At 41.9% G+C, this 20,073-nt stretch overlaps 1 protein-coding gene across 1 annotated transcript in view; it reads left to right on the forward strand.

Moving 5' to 3' along the window:
* LOC122815830 (kielin cysteine rich BMP regulator) overlaps nt 1–20,073 on the forward strand; it is a 2,917,372-nt gene that overhangs the window by 1,385,687 nt on the left and 1,511,612 nt on the right. The gene's annotated exons all lie outside the window — the stretch shown is intronic.

A 20,073-nucleotide genomic window follows, 5' to 3' on the forward strand; every position in this document is an offset into this window, starting at 1 on the left:
ATTAGAGAATTCATATAGTTGTACAGCACACATCTTTCTATGTACAAATTATCAAAGCTGCACATATGCAGCATAATACAGCTCAGGCCATAGAGACTGTTAGGCTGCTTTAAAGCTGACTTCTGGCAGTTAGTGGAAATGCTATAGACTGTTAATGAATTAATAACTCTACCTAAAGCGCAGTGTTTGATTCATTCCATCTCCATTTCGCTACTGTGTTGCTCTGAGCAAATGACCTTGTGTTCTTGGATCTCCCCAAAAAAGGACACTTTTGTCTAGTAGATTACCCATTCAACAAATGTATGTACATATAAAAAGAAAAGTCCTACTTGCTTTCACCTTTTGAAATTTTTCTTACACACTTGTGAATTTTTTTAACAAAAACAGAATGTAATCTATATCTATAACCATAGGAGCACAACCCCAGTTTGGGGAGTACTCCAAAGAAATAAAGTCTTGGACATAGTGTATGTCTAGAAAGGGTAGACAGCCCACTCCATGTCCTGACCACCTCCTTATCTCAGCATTGTTCACACACATCATCTGTCATTCTGAAAACAGAGAGATTACGAAACATCATCAGATGTTCTTCGTGTTTCACTGTTGCAATCATTACATTTGGGTAATCTGCTGGCAGGTTGCCCTCAGTCAGCCTGAATTCCAAAGTCTTGGGTCTTGCGTCGGTTGCTGTCTTCTCTTCCATGACGTCAGGTTATCAGGGGTATAAAACATGCAGCCGATGCCATTTTCTCCAGTCTTTCTTGCCGCGCGGTGCCCAAAGCAGAAGCATTTCGCAAGTGCCTGTCAGCCAACTACTGAAATATTCGAGTTTGAGTTTCAGAACAGAAGTCTTCACTAAAGCTAAGTACCCCGTTGGGGAAACTTTGCTTTTTACCGATGTCAGAAAAAGTTAATAATTGTATTACTTGTGGGAAGCAAATACCTCATAAGGATTTCCATTTATACTGTATTCCTTGCCTAGGCCCTGATCACAACATGCCTGGCTGTCGGTTTTGTGCTAGATTTAACCAACGCACTATTAAGCATCGGTATATTTTTGCATCAAAGTATTTTGGAAACAGATTTAACTACCCAGAAATGTCATCAGATAGCAATCTGACTACCGGAGTACATAAAAAATGCATAGAAAAGGACAGAGAAAGGCAGTCAAGATCCAAAACAGATGACGATGCTTCTCCTAAGCCAGTCACCGATACTCAGTGAGGCGCTTTTGCAGCCCCTGATACCCGCTACCTTCAAGTCGCAGGCCTCTACCAACACCCATGTAGAGTCCGGCATGCCGCAAGATTCTCAAGGTATTGGACCGATGGATGTATCTCCCTCGGATGGGTTTGGAGCCGCTGAGCAGGCACCGGCTTCTGAGGGTGTATTCAGACCTCAACATTTGAAAATCAAACCGACGACAGCTGCAAAATCAAAGACAAAAGCAACTTCTAAAACTAAAATACCAATGCCTGAGCCATATGCACAGGCCTCTATGCCTAAAAAACAGATGGCTGAAGACCTTATTACCTTGATCGGGGTACCCATCCCCCTCCAGATAAGAGGCCTAGGCCAGACACTGTTTATGAATCTTCAGATCAAGTTTCTATTTCTTCTGATTCCTCTACTGATCAGGAATTATCTTTACCTCCCTAAGAGGATTCTGATGCTGAGGAGTCTATTCCATCTGCATCTCCTCCTGAGGATTATTCATTTGGAGAAACCTTGCATACTTTGAGGGAGCATTTTCACTGGGAGAGTCAAGACTTCTCAGAATCAAAAAACTGGTGCAGGGATTTCCTTCTTCTCTCTCAGCACAAGCCTTTAGCCATTCCCCCTGTTTTAGACATTGTGGATGATATATAGAACAAACAGGATAGGACCACCATGATGTAAAACATAAAACAGATATTTATTTCATAAGAAAAAAGATGAGCGCTTTCGCGTGTTACCAAAACACGCTTCTTCAGATCTCATTAAACAATAAAAATGTTACCGATATATACATTCAATTCAATTGAAAACACCTGAAACAATCATTCATTGTCAATTATTAATTCATCTCATTAGTTCAGCTACAATTTAACTAGAATAAAGGTCTTTAAAGCTATCTTAGTTAACTCATTCGTCTAGTTTTTCATTTTAAATAGCTGTCTCATATAAAATGCATAAATTATATTACATGACATATAAAATATAATATATTAACTTCAAAAACATATAAATATATAAATCATGTATAAAAAATATAAATAAATAAACCAAGTATATATAAAATAATTATACATATATATGTCTCTATCATCGTATTATGTCTCTTTATATTCCACATCTGAGACATGACAGTATAATATATATATAGAACCTTACTTGTGCAAAATGCAGTGACATAATTTAAAATAAATATTGGTGTATAAGTTAATTTAGACAATCTTATAAATATCTGTTATTGTATTTATATCAAATACATTTAGTACACGATTATGACCAAATCTCATATACGAATGTATAGATACGTAAATATACATATATATATATATATATATATATATATATATATATATATATATATATATATATATATATATATATATTTAATGTATAAATATATATATATATGATATAAAGTAAATAAAAAAATCATGTATAAAATATAAAAATATTATGAAAATTATAAAAAATATATATAAATGTGTATGTATATATATATATATATATATATATATATATATATATATATATATATATATATATATATATATATATATTCCTTTGTAATCCAAGAATATTTTTATTTGAGTGTGCGTGCTTCAAGTATAGGCTTGATACTTACGAACTGATTTAAGCCAGGATGCAAATGTGCTCGTAATCTATATATCCAACAAAGCTCTACTAACTCTAAATAATTCACAATGTTACCCCCCCTCCTATTTACTGTTACTAGCTGTAATACCAATTTAAAATGATGATTTTTCTCAGTGATTATTTGCTTAGCTAATGCATTCTGCTGGTTTTGCCATCTAATATCATATATGTGATTATAAATTCTATCTTTGAGTCTTCTTGATGTCATCCCTACATAAAAAGCTGGACATAGGGTACAAGTTGCCAGATATATAAGGTTCCTATCATTACATGTTGCATATAATCTGGGTATAAATTTATAATCAATTGTAGGATGGATAAACTGTTGTATATCTGTTATCTTATTACACATATTGCAACATTTACATGGAAATGTTCCATGTTGTTGTTGCTTATTATATGTCTTTGTGTATATGTATATGTCACATTGTGGATGATGTGTTTTCGGAGTCAAGCCTGACCCCTGACTCCTTACCTCCGGCTCCCAGTAAGCCTGACAGATATTACAGGGTCCCTGACTCATATAAATTTTTATTTAAAAACCCTGCTGCTGATCCTGAAACTATTTCACAGGGTCCAAATGGAGTTAAGGCCTCAACAGCAAAAAATCCTACCCCCTCTGACATTGATTCAAGGGCACTGGACAGATGGGGAAAAAGGTTTATACATCTGCAACCTTGGCAATCATGGCCTTAAACTGTCAATTTCATATGCTTAAGTACCAACATGTTATGGGATTGCTGAAACAGAAAATGATGTTGATTTCAGGGTGTGCAAAAAATAAAGAATTGCAGGAATTATTGCATGCTGCTGAACAACTTGGAAAGCATACTTTGCAATTTGGTTTTGATTCTTTAGAGGCCTCCTGCAGGGCCGCATTTACTGGATTTGTGATTAGGAGGCATGCCTGGTTAAAGGAACAAAATTTCCCTGATCATGTTAAAGCTAAATTGCTACATGCACCTTTACAGCATGACTCTCTGTTTGGTATTAAGGCAGAAGAGGTTTTAAAGAAAATAGAAGACAAAGCTAAGTCTATGCAAACTGTTAAAGATTTCTTACAAGTGCAGCCACCAAGATTCAGTAGACACTGGCCTACAAAAAATTGGTCTTTTTCTGTGTCAGACAGAGCTCAAAGGGGCAAATCCAGATGCCCTAAGGGTTCCATATACCAGACGCAAGACTCATACAGGTCAAAGCAATGGGGCGCATCCACCTCCAAATCTGGAGGAGATAAAGTGCAAATCCACAGAAAGCAATCCCAATGACTTCCCTCTGCCTACACCAAGTACTTATCTTTCGGCAGCACCCATAGGGAAAATTAGCACTTTTTGCTCAAAATTGGCAGTTAATAACCCAGGACAAGTGGGTACTAAACATCGTATCACAGGGATAAAGATTCCATTTCCACACTCTGCCAATGGCAAATGGTTGGCCAGATCTGCCAAAAAATCAATGGGCAGAGGCACAGAAACAGGTTACGTCCCTCATGGATATGGGGGTCATTCAGACAGTACCAGAACAGGAAAAAGGACAAGGTTTTTACTCAAGACTGTTCTTGGTGCCCAGAAAGGACAAGGCCTGGTGGCCAATACTGGATTTTTCGATTTTGAACACATACCTGGACATTCCAAAATTCAAAATGCTGACTTTGCAGCAGCTTCTGCCCATGCTGGGCAAGAAAGCTTGGCTGGTGACTTTAAACCTAAAAGATGCATATCTGCATGTCCCAATAAGACAGTCGTGCAGAAGATACCTCAGATTCAAGGCTTGCTTAATGCATTACCGATTCTCTGCACTGCCCTTTGGCTTATCTACTGCGCCCAGGGTCTTTACAAAGTGCCTGGCACCAGTAATTGCATTTTGCAGACAAAGAAGTATACAAATATATCCTTACTTGGACGACTGTCTCATTCAAGCAGAGAACAAGGACACTCTCCTTCGACACCTGGCTTCTAACATGCCTCATGCCTATGGGACACAATAAACGAAAAGAATTCACAACTGTTACCCTCTCAAAAGATAACATTCCTGGGTGCAAGCTTGAATACAACTGCCCAGATGGCTTACCTCATGCCAGACAAACAAAGGCAACTGACTACTTACTTCAAACTGATGGCAACAAAAACCCAGTCTTCTGCAAGACAAATTCTGCAGGCTCTGAGCTTCATGGCATCCTGCATCCTACTAATTCCATATGCAAGACTGCATATGAGGAAACTTCAATGGTACCTAAAAAGTTTATGGAGTCAACATTCACACAGTCTGGAAACAATGATTCGTCTCATTCCCTGCCTGCAACAAGAGTTTGTATGGTGGGCAAGGGCCTGTCACCAAAACATGGGATGGCCCTTCACTCTACGCCCTGCCAGCCAAACCTTAACAACAGACGCATCAGATTATGCCTGGGGGGCCCACATGGCAGGAAGATGCATTCAGGGCATATGAGCACCAAAGCAAATGCATCTACATATCAACCAGAAAGAAATGCTAGCTATTTAAAATGCCCCAACAGCCTTCAAGGACTTACTTCATCCAGGACAACTACTGATAAAGATGGACAACACCACAGTCATGTGGTATATAAACAAGCAAGGGGGTGCACACTCATACCCCCTTTGCAGATTAGCCATGGCACTGTGGGACACAGCTTTGACCTACCAAATACATCTTCAAGCTCAATTCTTGCTGGGAAAACAAACCACTCTGGCAGACGATTTAAGCAGAAACCTTATGGATCCTCACGAGTGGAAACTAAATCCACAAGTCTTCAGCATGATAACAGAGAAATGGGGGAGCTCAGACATAGATCTATTTGCCTGGAGCCCAGACATAGATCTATTTGCCTCTCCTCAAAATTATAATTTGAAAAGATTCTGCACAAGGACTTATCACAGACAAGCATGGAAAGTGGATGCTCTATCCTTCAGTTGGAAAAACCTATCAGTTTACGCCTTTCCTCCTCTGCCTCTTCTACCCAAGGTCCTCCTAAAATTCAGACAAGAGAAGCCAAAGATCATATTTATTGCCCCAGACTGGCCCCACCAATACTGGTACCCAATCCTAAGGAACTTGTCTCAATACCCAGCTTGGACCTTGCCTCAAAGACCACAACTACTGTCCCAGCAAAACAATCAGATCCTGCACAATCAACTACAGACTCTGAACCTGGCAGCATGGCTAATCATGTAATCATACAAATGACACCTCTCAGTAAAGCTGTGATGGATGTAATTTTGGAAGCCAGAAGGCCTAATACTAGAAAATCTTATGCTGACAAATGGAAGAGATTCTGTGCTTGGAATCAAGCACAAGGAACTGATACAGCAGAACCACATATTCCTCAGATATTACAATACTTAACAGAGATGATTGACAAAGGCCTATTGTTCTCATCAATCAAAATCCATGCCTCTGCCATTTCGGCTTATTACAATACAGAGCCACCAATCTTTTCTCATCCTTTAATAAAGCAGTATCTTAGAGGAGCCAACAATTTAAGACCTCCTAGAAGATCACCACTACCTGCATGGGACCTCAGTTATGTGTTGGAAAAGCTCACCCTTCCTCCATTTGAACCAGCTGCTACCGCTGACATAAAGTTCTTATCATGGAAGACACCTCTGCCATTAGCAATTACACTTCAACAAGGAGTTTCAGAGCTACAGGCCCTCATGGCTGTAGAGCTTTTTATCATATTTCACCCAGACAGGGTGTCTCTGAGGACAAATCCTACTTTTATGCCTAAGGTGGTTTCCAGTGTGGCTTTTAACCAAACAATTCATCTGCCAACTTTTTATCCAAATCTGCAGAACAAAGGGGAGATACTTCTGCATTCCTTGGATGTACACAGACAGCTAAGATTCTACTTGAGCAGGACTAAAGCTCTAAGAAAAACTGAGCAATTACTAGTGTCATATGCTGCAGGATCAGAAGGAAAGGCTATTTCAAAGTAGACAGTTTCAAAGTGGATAAGCCACTGCATCCATTTCTGCTACTTACAACATGGTAAACCACAACATGGTAAACCTGTGCCCAAGGGCATTAGGTCTCATTCCACCAGAGCTGCAGCTGCTTCAGCAGCCTTTCTCAGAGGAGTATCAACCACAGACATTCTAGAGGCTGCAACTTGGAGATCTGTTCACACCTTTACAAAGCATTATCATGTACCTCTCTACTCTAAGTCCAGGGCAGGCTTTGCCACTGCAGTGCTGCAGGGCCTTATAGCCGCACCTAATGCTGTTTAGCTCAAGCCTCCCAACCATAGCTTTGGGATTCTACCCAAATGTAATGACTGCAACAATGAAACACGAAGAACATAGCACAGTTGTGTACACTTACCATAAATGTATATGTTCAAATGTATTCACTGTTGCAGTCCAGGTTACCCTCCCGCCATCCCCCTGTCATTCTAAAGTTTATCTTTCCTTCTCTATTTTCTACAACCTATGTGATGTATTTGCTTGTAGATGAAGGTAAAGTTTCTATTGATGCATGTATACTTATATTTATATATATATAATATTGCTACCTTTTTGGGGGCACCTGACATCGGGGGCAAGAAAAACTAAAGAAAATGGCAGCGGCTGCATGTTTTATACACCTGATGACCTGACGTCATGGAAGAGAAGACAGCAACCGATGCAGGACCCAAGACTTTGGAATTCAGGCCGACTGAGGGCAACCTGCCAGCAGATTACCCAAATGTAATGAATGCAACAGTGAATACACTCGAACATCTACATTTATGGTAAGTGTACACAACTGTACTTTCATAACCAACACAGATGCATGCCTAATTCAGTCATATTAACCACCCAAAAGAATCAGGTAAACTCACCAATACCAGTGGAGAACATGCATATTTGATGGGCAGTGGCCAAGATAGGGTACTGATAAACATCACAAAAGACACACATCCCAGACACTGACACTGTGATATGATGACACACAGAACAGGCATCATTGTGATACACAGAGGTATCCTCTACAGATGTACACATTGCCCCATTCTGTTGAGCAAGATGTACACTCAACATTTAAACTGAAAAGTCAGTAGGATGTTCCCTCTGTTGAAGGGATAACACTGCATAAACCATGTCATATAATATCAACCTGTATCCAGCTCAGTGAGGATACAGATGTTTTTTGTGTTTCACTGTTGCAGTCATTACATTTGGGTAATCTGCTGGCAGGTTGCCCTCAGTCGGCCTGATTAACAAAATCGTGGGTCTTGCATCGGTTGTTGTCCCTTCTTCCATGACGTCAGGGGTATAAAACATGCAGCCGACACCATTACATCAGTCTTTCTTGCCGTGCGGTGCCCGAAGCAGAAGCAGTTCGCAAGTGCCGGTCGGCCGACTCCTGAAATTTTTGTTTTCGAGTTTCAGAACCGAAGTCTTCAACTTAAAGCTAAGTACCCTGTTGGGGAAACGTTTTCTTGCTCCTTACCGATGTCAGTAAAAGTTAATAATTGCATTACTTGTGGAAAGCAAATACCTCATAAAGATTTTCATTTGTATTGTATTCCTTACCTAAGCCTTGACCACCGCGTACCTTGCTGTCAGTTTTGTGCTTTATTTAATCAGCGCACTATCGTCGTCGGTACATTTTTGCCTCTATATATTTTGGTTCTCGGTTTAATTATCCAGAAATGACGTCAGTTAGCCATCCGACTACCGAGATTCCGAAAAAATGCAAAGATAAAGACAGAGACAGTCGGGGTCCAAAACTGCTGACGACACTTCTAAGCCAGTCGCCAGTTCGCCAGTACTCAGAGAGGCACTTTTGCAGCCCCTGATACCCATTACTTCTGTCTCGCAGGCCTCTATTGAGACCCATGCCGCGAGATGCTTCACCTATGGAATCCGTGGATGTCTCTACCTTAAATGGGTCTGGAGCCGCTGTGCAAGCACTGGCTTTTGAGGGTGTATTCAGGCCTACAGACTTGCATATTAAACTGACTCCACCTTCTATACTAAGGCCTAAATCTCAATCTATGTCTAAAAAAACAATGTCCAGGCCACATGTTCAGGCCCCTATGCCTAAAAAACAAAGATCAAAATGGCTGAAGATCTAATTATTCTAATCAGGTGTAGTCAACCCCTCCCCCCTTCTAAGAGGCCTAGGGCTGAGCTTGACTATGAATCTTCTGATCAGGACTCACTTTCTTCTGACTCTTCTAATGACCTGGATTTGTCCATACCTACTTATGAAGATTCTGATGCAGAGGATTCCATTCCCTCTGCTTCCCCCCCTGAGGACTTTTCTTTTGGGGAAACTTTACATACCTTAAGGGAGCATTTCCACTGGCAAAGTCAGGAATTTTCTGATTCAAAAAAGAGGCTTAGGGATTTCCTTCTTCTACCTCAGCATAGGCCTTTGGCTATACCGTCTGTACTAGACATTGTTGATGATGTGTTTTCGGAATCCAGGATGGCCCCTGATTCCCTGCCTCCAGCTCCTAGTAAACCGGACAGATACTACAGGGTTCCTGAGTCCCACAAGTTCCTTTTCAAAAATCCTGTTGCAGATCCAGAAACCATTTCTCAGGGGTCCAAGGGCATCAAGGCTTTTACTGCTAAAAATCCTACATCTTCTGATAGAGACTCCAAGACGCTGGATAGATGGGGTAAAAAGGTTTATACTTCTGCAACCTTGGCAATAAGGGCTTTAAACTGCCAATTTCATATGTTAAAATATCAACAGCATATTATTGGACTGCTTAAACAGAAAATGGTGTTGATTTCTGACTGTGTGGAAAATAGATTTACAGGATTTGTTGCATTCTGCTGAACAAGTTGGAAAACATACTTTGCAATGTGGTTTTGATTCTTTAGAGGCCTCTTGCAGGGCTGCCGTTACTGGGTATGTGCTTAGAAGGCTTGCATGGCTTAAGGAGCAATCTCTGCCTGATCATGTTAAAGCGAAAATGTTGGATGCTTCTTTAAATCAGGACCGCCTATTTGGCAATAAGGCTGAAGAAGTTCTAAAAAAGATGGTTCACTTATGGAATCCGCAGATGTCTCTACCTTGGATGGGTCCGCAGCCACTGTGCAAGCACCGGCTTTTGAGGGTGTATTCAGGCCTACAGACTTGCATATTAAACTGACTCCACCTTCTATACTAAGGCCTAAATCTCGATCTGTGTCTAAAAAAACGATGTCCAGGCCACATGTTCAGGCCCCTATGCCTAAAAAACAAAGATCAAAATGGCTGAAGATCTAATTACTCTAATCAGGTGTAGTCAACCCCTCCCCCTTCTAAGAGGCCTAGGGCTGAGCTTGACTATGAATCTTCTGATCAGGACTCTCTTTCTTCTGACTCTTCTAATGACCTGGATTTATCCATACCTACTTATGAGGATTCTGATGCAGAGGATTCCATTCCCTCTGCTTCCCCCCCTGAGGACTTTTCTTTTGGGGAAACTTTACATACCTTAAAGGAGCATTTCCACTGGCAAAGTCAGGAATTTTCTGATTCAAAAAAGAGGCTTAGGGATTTCCTTCTTCTACCTCAGCATAGGCCTTTGGCTATACCTTCTGTACTAGACATTGTTGATGTTGTGTTTTCGGAATCCAGGATGGCCCCTGATTCCCTGCCTCCGGCTCCTAAGTAAACCTGACAGATACTACGGGGTTCCTGAGTCCCACAAGTTCCTTTTCAAAAATCCTGTTGCAGATCCAGAAACCATTTCTCAGGGGCCCAAGGGCATCAAGGCTTTTACTGCTAAAAATCCTACCTCTTCTGATAGAGACTCCAAGACGCTGGATAGATGGGGTAAAAAGGTTTATACTTCTGCAACCTTGGCAATTAGGGCTTTAAACTGCCAATTACATATGTTAAAATATCAACAGCATATTATTGGACTGCTTAAACAGAAAATGGTGTTGATTTCTGACTGTGTGGAAAATAGATTAACAGGATTTATTGCATTCTGCTGAACAAGTTGGAAAACATACTTTGCAATGTGGTTTTGATTCTTTAGAGGCCTCTTGCAGGGCTGCTGATACTGGGTATGTGCTTAGAAGGCATGCATGGCTTAAGGAGCAATCTCTGCCTGATCATGTTAAAGCAAAATTGTTGGATGCTTCTTTAAATCAGGACCGCCTATTTGGCAATAAGGCTGAAGAAGTTCTAAAAAAGATGCTTCACCTATGGAATCCGCGGATGTCTCTACCTTGGATGGGTCCAGAGCCGCTGTGCAAGCACCAGCTTTTGAGGGTGTATTCAGGCCTACAGACTTGCATATTAAACTGACACCACCTTCTATACTAAGGTCTAAATCTCGATCTATGTCTAAAAAACGATGTTCAGGCCACATGTTCAGGCCCCTATACCTAAAAAACAAAGATCAAAATGGCTGAAGATCTAATTACTCTAATCAGGTGTAGTCAACCCCTCCCCCTTCTAAGAGGCCCAGGGCTGAGCTTGACTATGAATCTTCTGATCAGGACTCTCTTTCTTCTGACTCTTCTAATGACCTGGATTTATCCATACCTACTTATGAGGATTCTGATGCAGAGGATTCCATTCCCTCTGCTCCCCCCCCTGAGGACTTTTATTTTGGGGAAACTTTACATACCTTAAGGGAGCATTTCCACTGGCAAAGTCAGGAATTTTCTGATTCAAAAAAGAAGCTTAGGGATTTCCTTCTTCTACCTCAGCATAGGCCTTTGGCTATACCTTCTGTACTAGACATTGTTGATGTTGTGTTTTCGGACTCCAGGATGGCCCCTGATTCCCTGCCTCCGGGAGCTCCTAGTAAACCTGACAGATACTACAGGGTTCCTGAGTCCCACAAGTTCCTTTTCAAAAATCCTGTTGCAGATCCAGAAACCATTTCTCAGGGGCCCAAGGGCATCAAGGCTTTTACTGCTAAAAATCCTACATCTTCTGATAGAGACTCCAAGACGCTGGATAGATGGGGTAAAAAGGTTTATACTTTTGCAACCTTGGCAATCAGGGCTTTAAACTGCCAATTTCATATGTTAAAATATCAACAGCATATTATTAGACTGCTTAAACAGAAAATGGTGTTGATTTCTGACTGTGTGGAAAATAGATTTACAGGATTTATTGCATTCTGCTGAACAGGTTGGAAAACATACTTTGCAATGTGGTTTTGATTCTTTAGAGGCCTCTTGCAGGGCTGCTGTTACTGGGTATGTGCTTAGAAGGCATGCATGGCTTAAGGAGCAATCTCTGCCTGATCATGTTAAAGCGAAATAGTTGGATGCTTCTTTAAATCAGGACCGCCTGTTTGGCTATAAGGCTGAAGAAGTTCTAAAAAAGATGCTTCACCTATGGAATCCGCGGATGTCTCTACCTTGGATGGGTCCAGAGCCGCTGTGCAAGCACCAGCTTTTGAGGGTGTATTTAGGCCTACAGACTTGCATATTAAACTGACACCACCTTCTATACTAAGGTCTAAATCTCGATCTATGTCTAAAAAACGATGTCCAGGCCACATGTTCAGGCCCCTATGCCTAAAAAACAAAGATCAAAATGGCTGAAGATCTAATTACTCTAATCAGGTGTAGTCAACCCCTCCCCCTTCTAAGAGGCCTAGGGCTGAGCTTGACTATGAATCTTCTGATCAGGACTCTCTTTCTTCTGACTCTTCTAATGACCTGGATTTATCCATACCTACTTATGAGGATTCTGATGCAGGGGATTCCATTCCCTCTGCTTCCCCCCCTGAGGACTTTTCTTTGGGGGAAACTTTACATACCTTAAGGGAGCATTTCCACTGGCAAAGTCAGGAATTTTCTGATTCAAAAAAGAGGCTTAGGGATTTCCTTCTTCTACCTCAGCATAGGCCTTTGGCTCTACCGTCTGTACTAGACATTGTTGATGATGTGTTTTCGGAATCCAGGATGGCCCCTGATTCCCTGCCTCCAGCTCCTAGTAAACCGGACAGATACTACAGGGTTCCTGAGTCCCACAAGTTCCTTTTCAAAAATCCTGTTGCAGATCCAGAAACCATTTCTCAGGGGTCCAAGGGCATCAAGGCTTTTACTGCTAAAAATCCTACATCTTCTGATAGAGACTCCAAGACGCTGGATAGATGGGGTAAAAAGGTTTATACTTCTGCAACCTTGGCAATCATGGCTTTAAACTGCCAATTTCGTATGTTAAAATATCAACAGCATATTATTGGACTGCTTAAACAGAAAATGGTGTTGATTTCTGACTGTGTGGAAAATAGATTTACAGGATTTGTTGCATTCTGCTGAACAAGTTGGAAAACATACTTTGCAATGTGGTTTTGATTCTTTAGAGGCCTCTTGCAGGGCTGCCGTTACTGGGTATGTGCTTAGAAGGCTTGCATGGCTTAAGGAGCAATCTCTGCCTGATCATGTTAAAGCGAAATAGTTGGATGCTTCTTTAAATCAGGACCGCCTATTTGGCAATAAGGCTGAAGAAGTTCTAAAAAAGATGGTTCACTTATGGAATCCGCAGATGTCTCTACCTTGGATGGGTCCGCAGCCACTGTGCAAGCACCGGCTTTTGAGGGTGTATTCAGGCCTACAGACTTGCATATTAAACTGACACCACCTTCTATACTAAGGCCTAAATCTCGATCTGTGTCTAAAAAAACGATGTCCAGGCCACATGTTCAGGCCCCTATGCCTAAAAAACAAAGATCAAAATGGCTGAAGATCTAATTACTCTAATCAGGTGTAGTCAACCCCTCCCCCTTCTAAGAGGCCTAGGGCTGAGCTTGACTATGAATCTTCTGATCAGGACTCTCTTTCTTCTGACTCTTCTAATGACCTGGATTTATCCATACCTACTTATGAGGATTCTGATGCAGAGGATTCCATTCCCTCTGCTTCCCCCCCCCCCCCCGAGGACTTTTCTTTTGGGGAAACTTTACATACCTTAAAGGAGCATTTCCACTGGCAAAGTCAGGAATTTTCTGATTCAAAAAAGAGGCTTAGGGATTTCCTTCTTCTACCTCAGCATAGGCCTTTGGCTATACCTTCTGTACTAGACATTGTTGATGTTGTGTTTTCGGAATCCAGGATGGCCCCTGATTCCCTGCCTCCGGCTCCTAAGTAAACCTGACAGATACTACAGGGTTCCTGAGTCCCACAAGTTCCTTTTCAAAAATCCTGTTGCAGATCCAGAAACCATTTCTCAGGGGCCCAAGGGCATCAAGGCTTTTACTGCTAAAAATCCTACCTCTTCTGATAGAGACTCCAAGATGCTGGATAGATGGGGTAAAAAGGTTTATACTTCTGCAACCTTGGCAATCAGGGCTTTAAACTGCCAATTTCATATGTTAAAATATCAACAGCATATTATTTGACTGCTTAAACAGAAAATGGTGTTGATTTCTGACTGTGTGGAAAATAGATTTACAGGAATTATTGCATTCTGCTGAAAAAGTTGGAAAACATACTTTGCAATGTGGTTTTGATTCTTTAGAGGCCTCTTGCAGGGCTGCTGTTACTGGGAATGTGCTTAGAAGGCTTAAGGAGCAATCTCTGCCTGATCATGTTAAAGCGAAATTGTTGGATGCTACTTTAAATCAGGACTGCCTGTTTGGCAATAAGGCTGAAGAAGTTCTAAAAAAGATGCTTCACCTATGGAATCCGTGGATGTCTCTTCCTTGGATGGGTCCGGAGCCGCTGTGCAAGCACCGGCTTTTGAGGGTGTATTCAGGCCTACAGACTTGCATATTAAACTGACTCCACCTTCTATACTAAGGCCTAAATCTCGATCTATGTCTAAAAAAACGATGTCCAGGCCACATGTTCAGGCCCCTATGCCTAAAAAACAAAGATCAAAATGGCTGAAGATCTAATTACTCTAATCAGGTGTAGTCAACCCCTCCCCCCTTCTAAGAGGCCTAGGGCTGAGCTTGACTATGAATCTTCTGATCAGGACTCTCTTTCTTCTGACTCTACTAATGACCTGGATTTGTCCATACCTACTTATGCGGATTCTGATGCAGATGATTCCATTCCCTCTGCTTCCCCCCCTGAGGACTTTTCTTTTGGGGAAACTTTACATACCTTAAGGGAGCATTTCCACTGGCAAAGTCAGGAATTTTCTGATTCAGAAAAGAGGCTTAGGGATTTCCTTCTTCTACCTCAGCATAGGCCTTTGGCTATACCTTCTGTACTAGACATTGTTGATGATGTGTTTTCGGAATCCAGGATGGCCCCTGATTCCCTGCCTCCAGCTCCTAGTAAACCTGACAGATACTACAGGGTTCCTGAGTCCCACAAGTTCCTTTTCAAAAATCCTGTTGCAGATCCAGAAACCATTTCTCAGGGGCCCAAGGGCATCAAGGCTTTTACTGCTAAAAATCCTACCTCTTCTGATAGAGACTCCAAGGCGCTGGATAGATGGGGTAAAAAGGTTTATACTTCTGCAACCTTGGCAATTAGGGCTTTAAACTGCCAATTACATATGTTAAAATATCAACAGCATATTATTGGACTGCTTAAACAGAAAATGGTGTTGATTTCTGACTGTGTGGAAAATAGATTAACAGGATTTATTGCATTCTGGTGAACAAGTTGGAAAATATACTTTGCAATGTGGTTTTGATTCTTTAGAGGCCTCTTGCAGGGCTGCTGTTACTGGGTATGTGCTTAGAAGGCTTGCATGGCTTAAGGAGCAATCTCTGCCTGATCATGTTAAAGCGAAATTGTTGGATGCTTCTTTAAATCAGGACCGCCTATTTGGCAATAAGGCTGAAGAAATTCTAAAAAAGATGCTTCACCTATGGAATCCGCGGATGTCTCTACCTTGGATGGGTCCAGAGCCGCTGTGCAAGCACCAGCTTTTGAGGGTGTATTCAGGCCTACAGACTTGCATATTAAACTGACACCACCTTCTATACTAAGGTCTAAATCTCGATCTATGTCTAAAAAACGATGTCCAGGCCACATGTTCAGACCCCTATGCCTAAAAAACAAAGATCAAAATGGCTGAAGATCTAATTACTCTAATCAGGTGTAGTCAACCCCTCCCCCTTCTAAGAGGCCTAGGGCTGAGCTTGACTATGAATCGTCTGATCAGGACTCTCTTTCTTCTGACTCTTCTAATGACCTGGATTTATCCATACCTACTTATGAGGATTCTGATGCAGAGGATTCCATTCCCTCTGCTTCCCCCCCTGAGGACTTTTATTTTGGGGAAACTTTACATACCTTAAGGGAGCATTTCCACTTGCAAAGTCAGGAATTTTCTGATTCAAAAAAGAGGCTTAGGGATTTCCTTCTTCTACCTCAGCATAGGCCTTTGGCTATACCTTCTGTACTAGACATTGTTGATGTTGTGTTTTCGGAATCCAGGATGGCCCCTGATTCCCTGCCTCCGGGAGCTCCTAGTAAACCTGACAGATACTACAGGGTTCCTGAGTCCCACAAGTTCCTTTTCAAAAATCCTGTTGCAGATCCAGAAACCATTTCTCAGGGGCCCAAGGGCATCAAGGCTTTTACTGCTAAAAATCCTACATCTTCTGATAGAGACGCCAAGACGCTGGATAGATGGGGTAAAAAGGTTTACACTTTTGCAACCTTGGCAATCAGGGCTTTAAACTGCCAATTTCATATGTTTACATATCAACAGCATATTATTGGACTGCTTAAACAGAAAATGGTGTTGATTTCTGACTGTGTGGAAAATAGATTTACAGGATTTATTGCATTCTGCTGAACAGGTTGGAAAACATACTTTGCAATGTGGTTTTGATTCTTTAGAGGCCTCTTGCAGGGCTGCTGTTACTGGGTATGTGCTTAGAAGGCATGCATGGCTTAAGGAGCAATCTCTGCCTGATCATGTTAAAGCGAAATAGTTGGATGCTTCTTTAAATCAGGACCGCCTGTTTGGCTATAAGGCTGAAGAAGTTCTAAAAAAGATGGAAGATAAAGCTAAATCTATGCAAACTGTAAAATATTTCTTACAAGTGCAACCTCCAAGATTTAGTAGGCAATTGCCTACTACGAATTGGTCCTTTCCAGCTCCTTCCAGATCCTCTCAAGCCAAACCCAGACACACCAAAAGCACCAGGTTTCATTCCCAGAGGACTCTCAGAACCAAGCAATAGGGGGCCTCCACTTCCAGATCTGGAAATAACAAGACACCCCCCCCCCCTATGATAAGCAGTCTCCATGACTTTCCTTTAAAATTACCAAACACTTACCTTTTAGCCGCCCTTTTAGTGTGAAAGATTGCTCTTCATGTAAAAAACTGGGAACTCATAACCCAGGACAAATGGGTTTCAAATATAGTGTCCCAGGGATACAGATTTCATTTCCACACGTTGCCAACACCAAATGGGTGGCCAGACCTGCCCTGAAATCAGTGGGCAGAGGCTCAAAAACAAATACTTTCCCTCTTAAACATAGGGGCTATTCAACTGGTACCAGAAGAGGAAAAGGGACAAGGTTTCTATTCCAGGCTTTTCCTGGTACCCAGAAAAGACAAATCATGGCGTCCAATTCTGGACCTGTCTACTCTAAACGCCTTTCTGACATTCCAAAATTCAAGATGCTGACTCTTCACCAGTTACTTCCTATGCTAGGCAAAGATGCCTGGTTGGCAATTCTAGATTTAAAGGAAGCATAACTGCACATCCCAATCAGGGAATCTTGCAGAAGGTGCCTATGATTCAAAGCAGGCTACTTGCATTATCAGTTCTCTGGACTGCCCTTTGGCTTGTCTACTGCACCCTGGGTATTCAAAAAGTGCCTGGCTCCAGTAATTGCATTTTGCAGGCAAATAAATATTCAAATATATCCTTACCTGGACAATTGTCTTATTCAGGCAGAAAACCAGGCCACACTTCTAAATCATCTGGCGTTTGTAAAAAAAGGTTCTAACTTGTCTGGGGTACACCATAAACGAAAATAAATCACAACTGGTACCCTCTCAACAGATTACATTCCTGGGTGCAAGCTTGAATACAACTGCCCAGATGACTTTCCTCATACCAGAGAAGCAAATTCATTTGGTAACTTACTTCAAACAAGTGGCCACAAAAACCCTGCTATCTGCAAGACAAATACTGCAAGCCTTAGGGTTCATGGCCTCCTGCATTCTTCTAATTCCATATGCAAGACTACATATGAGGAAACTACAGAGGTACTTAAAAAGTCTATGGAGTCAACATTGTCACAGCCTGGAAACAATGATTCCTATCATACCTTGCCTATGCCTGGAGTTCCTATGGTGGGCAGAGGCCTGCCACCAAAACAAGGGACTGCCATTCAGACTACCCCCTGCCACCCAAACCCTAACTACAGATGCATCAGACTATGCATGGGGGGCTCACCTGGCAGGGAAGTGCATTCAGGGCAAACGGAACCCAAATCAAATGCGCCTACATATCAATCAAAAAGAAATGTTAGCTGTACAGAATGCCAGCCTTCAAGGACTACATTCTTCCAGGACAACTAATGGTAAAGATGGACAACACCACAGTTATGTGGTACATAAACAAGCAGGGGGTACACATTCCTACCCCCTCTGCAGACTAGCCATGGCATTGTGGAACATGGCCTTGAGCTACCAAGTGCACCTAGAAGCTCAATTCCTTCCAGGAAAATTGAATACACTTGCAGACAGACTAAGCAGAAATCTCATGGACTCACACGAGTGGAAACTGGAACCATGGATTTTCAACATGCTGACAAGCAAATGGGGGAGCCCAGACATAGATCTATTTGCCTCCCATCAGAACTACCAGTTGGACAAATTTTGCACAAGGACTCCCCACAAAAAAGCCTGGAAAGTGGATGCTCTGTCCTTCAGCTGGAAAAATCTGTCAGTCTACACCTTTCCCCCTCTGCCTCTGCTCTCCAGAGGACAAACCAAGAATGATTTTGATTGCTCCAGACTGGCCATGCCAACACTGGTACCCACTCCTGCGCAGCGTGTCACAAATATCTACATGGCACCTGCCTCAGACACCTTCCTTGCTGTCTCAGCAGGAGAACCAAATTCTGCACCCTCAGCTTCCAACGTTGAACCTTGCAGCTTGGCTAATCACTTAAATTCACCCTTAGACATCTCTCAGCAAACCTGTGATGGATGTCATCTTGGAGGCGAGAAGACCTAGTACTAGAAAATCTTATGCTGACAAATGGAAAAGATTCTGTGCCTGGAACCAGTCTTTAGGGATGAGCACAGCAGCACCCAATTTACCTCAGATTTTGCAATATTTAACTGAGACGCTTCACAAGGGCCTGTCTTTTCCCTCTATTAAAATCTATGTTTCAGCTATTTCAGCTCACTATAACACAGAACCACCCCTCTTTTCTCATCCCCTGCTCAAGCAGTATCTCAGAGGGGCAAAGAACTTGAGACCACCCAGGAGAGCTCCTACCCCTGCCTGGGACCTTAACTATGTTTTGGAGCAGCTCACTCTACCTCCTTTCAAGCCAGCTGCCACTGCAGACTTAAAACTTCTTTCCTGGAAAACAGCCTTCCTTTTAACAATAACTTCAGCTAGAAGGATACTGAATTACAGGCCCTTATGGCAGTGGAGCCTTTCATCATCTTTCATGCAGACAGGGTATGTCTGAGGACTAATCCATCCATCATGCCCAAGGTGGTTTCCAGTGTGGCTCATAATCAGTCCATTCATTTGCCAACCTTCTTTTCCAATCCACAGAACAAAGGGGAACGGATTCTGCATTCCTTGGACATGCACAGACAACTTAGATTCTACTTGGACAGAACTAAATTTCGAAGAAAATCTGAACAATTGCTAGTAGCATTTACTGCTGGGGCAGAGGGGAAGGCTATTTCAAAACAAACCATTTATAAATGGATAAGCCATTGCATTAATTTCTGCTATAAGCACCATGGAAAACTTATCCCCCAGGGGATCAGATCTCACTCCACCAGGGCTGCATCTACGTCTGCAGCCTTTCTCAGAGGTGTTCCTACCAGGGATATTCTAGAAGCTGCTACCTGGAATTCTGTACATACTTTCACCAAGCATTATTATTTACCAATTTTCTCTAGGTCCAGAGCTGGCTTTGCCACTGCTGTCTTGCAGGGCCTTATAGCTGGTCCTAATGCTGTATAAATTCCTCCTCCCAACCATAGCTTTGGGAATCTACCCAAATGTAATGACTGCAACAGTGAAACATGAAGAACATAGTACAGTTGCATATACTTACCATAAATGTAGATGTTTGAGTGTATTCAATGTTGCAGTCCTGGTTACCCTCC

The sequence above is a fragment of the Protopterus annectens genome, chromosome 11.part0, assembly GCF_019279795.1.
Source record: "Protopterus annectens isolate FY-2018-M chromosome 11.part0, PAN1.0, whole genome shotgun sequence".
Taxonomy (NCBI): domain Eukaryota; kingdom Metazoa; phylum Chordata; order Ceratodontiformes; family Protopteridae; genus Protopterus; species Protopterus annectens.